The sequence below is a fragment of the Elephantulus edwardii genome, unplaced genomic scaffold (genome assembly GCF_000299155.1).
Source record: "Elephantulus edwardii isolate Elephantulus edwardi_28Jun2011 unplaced genomic scaffold, EleEdw1.0 scaffold00131, whole genome shotgun sequence".
NCBI classification, from domain to species: Eukaryota; Metazoa; Chordata; class Mammalia; order Macroscelidea; family Macroscelididae; genus Elephantulus; species Elephantulus edwardii.
The window spans coordinates 5,839,200-5,843,415 of record NW_006399881.1 but is presented as its reverse complement, the minus strand read 5'-3'; the positions used below and the strand labels follow the sequence as shown (position 1 = coordinate 5,843,415).

The following is a 4,216-nucleotide window of genomic DNA, read 5'->3' as shown; positions in this document are numbered from 1 at the left end:
CTCAAACCTGTTCCTGAGATGATTCTGAAATTCAGGTGGTATGACTGGAATAGGTGCGTAAAAAGCCCCTGGCACTCCTCCAGGGACTGCTGCAGGTCGTCCACGGTGCTGCGCAACTGCACTGTCAGATCCTCCCGCTCCTTTTGCAGCCTCTGCAGCTCCAACATCAGGGTCCTGGATTTCATCTCGCTTTGTATCACCTGGTTCTGTAGCTTCCGGACCCGACACTCCTGCTTATCCCGTTGCATGGCGGGCAATCACACCCCTAGAGCCAGTGCACTCCAAGCGCACCCTCTCTTTGCGGAGCGGGACACCTTTGGGTTCCTCAAGAAGGCGTGGAGCCTGTCCTCCACCTCTGGCCAGTGCAGCGAGCGGCTGGCCGAGTTTAAGTCCGCCCCACCGCCATTCCTGAGGACCTCCTCATTGATGAACATGACCACATCCATGTGGCGGAAGCCGCCCCTGGTGTCCTCGAGGTTAATAGCCATGGACGCTGTGGCCTAGTTTGCAGGCTGCACCCCAAGGAAGTATCTGCCACTCCTTTAGGAAACAGTCACTGCGAGGTCAAGCCCTCACCTCGTTGCTCAGTCCAGTCCTATTGCCCTTGGGACCTCCTCGTTGCTTAGGGTCCAGCCGAGCTCCTGACCACGCTGTGCTCTGCAATGTCGGTGGTGCCCCACGTGGTAAAGAGTGAGCTCTGCCGCAAGGCCTGCTGGATCCAGGTTTTGCGCTTTAGGGCCCTCCCTACCCTCTCAGTCTCCCACTAAAGTTTGCGCCTAAATTTTCCTCCGTCCCCCTGTCCACTTTGTCCCACATCTTCCTCCCCCCCCCCATGAGTTGTCTGTGGATTTTGTGAGCAAGCTCCTCTAGTTTAGAGCTGGCACTTCGGTCCTACAACTCGGAAACTTCCACACATGATCAATTTCTAATCTGGAGGTGGGAGGTGGATAGATGGTGGTAGGAGGGTCCTCTTCCTAATTTTCCTTCCACACCTCGAATGCAGTATCCATCAAGAGCCCTGGTGGTACAGAAGATTAAGCATTTGCGGGAGAAAGATGGGCAATCTCCTCCCGTGCAATTAACTACCTCTGAAAATCCCACCTGACAAAAGAGATTTGCAATCTAGGAATGAGGGTGTATAGATGGATGTGTAAATATTCTATTAGCTTCCCCTCCAAACTCCTTATGTAGTCTCAGCAGAGATCCCTCGTGGTGCAGTGAATTAAGCATTAGGCTGCTAACTCAAAGGTAAGCAGTGTGTATCCCTGAGCAACTCTGTGAGAGAAAGGATCTGGCAATCTGATCCAGTCAACATTGTTCATTTTTATGTGCCTTTGGTTCGCCTGTGACTACTCAAAATAACTCTGAACCCTGGCCTATCCTGAGCCAATCTCACTCTCTCCCACACATCTACCCTTATTAGTTCAGTTTTACTGTGTCAATCCAGTGTCTTCCTCTTTTGAGCTGCCCCTCCACCCTTCCAAGCATGATGTCCTTCGCCAAGAACTCGTGAGAGCTCTCAGCATTGGTATTTCTCATTGGACTTCTTGCATTGTAATGTCTACAATCAGGATGTGGGACAATATACTTTAAATATGTTATTGAAAGGGGCCAGTTCCTGGGGAAAGGTATCATGCTTGATAAACATTGCAAGTAACGAAGTGCCGTGGCTAAACAGAGCAGAAGGAAGTAGAAATTGTGTAAATTATACTTTGATGAAAGAAGAAGGAGATGTCGAGGAAAAGGCAGATAGTGTGTTAGGCATTGAAGGCGCTGAATAGGCTTACTGCATGGGAGGAAAATATCCAGTAGCATAGAAGAGGAGTTTCATTAATTTGTCACTTTATTTTCTTGATGACAGGACATCTAAGGCCACCTGCTTAAGATAAGGGAAGACTGAAGTGTGCAGACAGGATGAGAGTGTACGGTTGTTATTGTGTAACATCCACTTAGGTGGATCCTAAATGTGCTTTTGGGATTGCAGCGCAGCTTCTTATCACTAAGCCACCAGAGCTCCCAAGTACAAACACTATCCATCCTAACTCAGCCTTTTGTGCCACCTCTACCATATATATCTTGTTTAATTGCCTCTATAACTCAAAGTCCTCCCATTATAGTCAATTAGATGAGTCAAGATTAACTGTTAATACCACTGGGTCAATTTGCAGCAAGCACCATGATAGATGGAGAAGAGATTAAGGTTGTTAACAATTACAGCTTGCTCGGCTCCACAATCAACACTCTTAACACCAGCAGTCAGGAAATCAAATGACTAATTGCACTGGGAAAATCTGTTGTTGGGGAACTCTTCAGAGTGCTGAAAAGCAACAATGTCAGTCTAGAGACTAAGGTGTGCCTAATCCAGGCCATAGTCTTCACAATTACTTGCTATGCATCAGAGAGCTGGACAGTGACTAAGGATGACAGAAGAAGAGTCAATGCCTTTGAGTTGTGCTGGAGAAGAGTCCTGAACCTACCATGGACTGCCATGTGAACAAATGAGTCTGTCTTGGAGAGAGTGAAACAAGTCTCTCCTTGGAGGCTAGGATTTTGAAGCTCTACCTCACATACTTTGGGCATGTGGCCAAGAGAGACCGGTTCTTGGAGAAGGACATCATGCTTGGAAGGGTAGAGGAACAGCACAGGAGAGGAAGACCCTGGATGAGATGGATTAATACAACAACTGGGGCAATGGGGGTTGGTGTGTTGGAATTAGTGGGAGTGGCTCAGGACAGGGCAGGGTTCAGTGCTGCTGTACATAGGGTCATTATGGGTTGCAGGGGACTCAACGGCACATAACAACAAGAAAAACAAGGGTAAATGTTAAAGTAGTGTAGAAAGAACTCTGAGTTGGTTGCCAGGCAGATTGAAGTGTGGGTAAGTGGCAGATGACTTTATTGGTCTGGCCAGCATGGTGCCAGGAGCAGGCTCAGGGAAATTGCCATCTGCCATGGCTCCTGCCTTCTCTCTTCTGGGAGTTCACCCTACATCCCTAAAAGAGAGGAGTGTCCTGCAAAGAAGAAGCAGGTAGGGAGCCAGCGTCATAAATACAGGGCTGGGATCTGTGAGGAACTCAGGGTCATGCACAAAGTGTCAAGAGAGGAGGTCACCCAGCCAATGTCCATCATGGCAGAGCAAAGGCTCTCCTTGCCCAGGAGCCTGCCCTCACCAGGAGTGGGAATAGTCCTGAAGGGAGGGTTTCTCCTCAAGGCTCCTGCTGGGCCCTGCACATCATCAGTATCTTCCAGATGTTGCGTTTGGCTTCCTTCACATTTCACCCAAGATAGATTTTCTTGTGTTTCAGTTCTTTAATTCTTTTCCACTTTTTTTCCTTCTCTAACAGCTAGTTGTGAATTACCTCCTTTGACTGAAGAATAAACATTTCCCCTGCAGCTTCATACATATTAGTTTCATCCACCAAACGCATGATTTTGGATCTGTAAGATGTGCATGCTTGTTTGTTCTAGTTAGCTATTCAATCTGTATGTCTGAAAGTTTCACATCCTATTATATGCCAATATCTTTGGCTTGAAGCTTTATAAAGGCCTTCTTCAACTCCAGATCCATGGGGGGAAGGGGGGAGGCACCCTCTTAGTTTACACTGTGCACCTGCACAATCCAGATTGAGGCAACTCTGCATCAACCACCAACTTTGAATAGGGCTGTAATATGGCATGTCCATAAAATGAAAGTAAAACACTCTCCCTAAATGACTATTAATAGGGATCTTGGCATCAGCAGTCAGGAAATCAAAAGATGAGTTGCTTTGGGAAAGTCTGTTGTCAGAGACCTCTCCAGAGTGCTAAAGTGCAATGATGTCAGTTTAGAGACTGAGGTGTGCCCGATCCAGGTAATGTCTTCTCAATCGCTTGCTATGCATCTAAGAGCTGGACAATGACTAAAGATAACAAAAGACTTGATGCCTTTGAGTTATGGTGCTGGAAAAGAATACTGAACGTAACATGGACTTCCAAGAGAACAAACAGGTCTGTCCTTGAGAGGGTGAAACCAGGCTACTCCTTGGAGGCAAAGATTTTGAAACTCTGTCTCACATACTTTGGGCATGTTGCCAGGAAGGATCAGTCCTTTGAGAAGGAAATCATGCTTAGAAAGGTGGAGGGACAGTGTAGGATAGGAAGACCCTTGATGAGATGGATTGAGATTGATAGATGTGTCAGAGATTCTCAGAAACATTGACTCAGGAGAGGGCAGGGTT

The 4,216-nt window shown here is 47.3% G+C and overlaps 1 pseudogene; it reads right to left on the bottom strand.

Annotated features, from left to right (window-relative positions):
• Positions 1–3,205: 3,205 nt before the first annotated feature.
• On the bottom strand, positions 3,206–3,567 carry LOC102868965 (annotated as a pseudogene).
• Between the last annotated feature and the right edge of the window lie 649 nt (positions 3,568–4,216).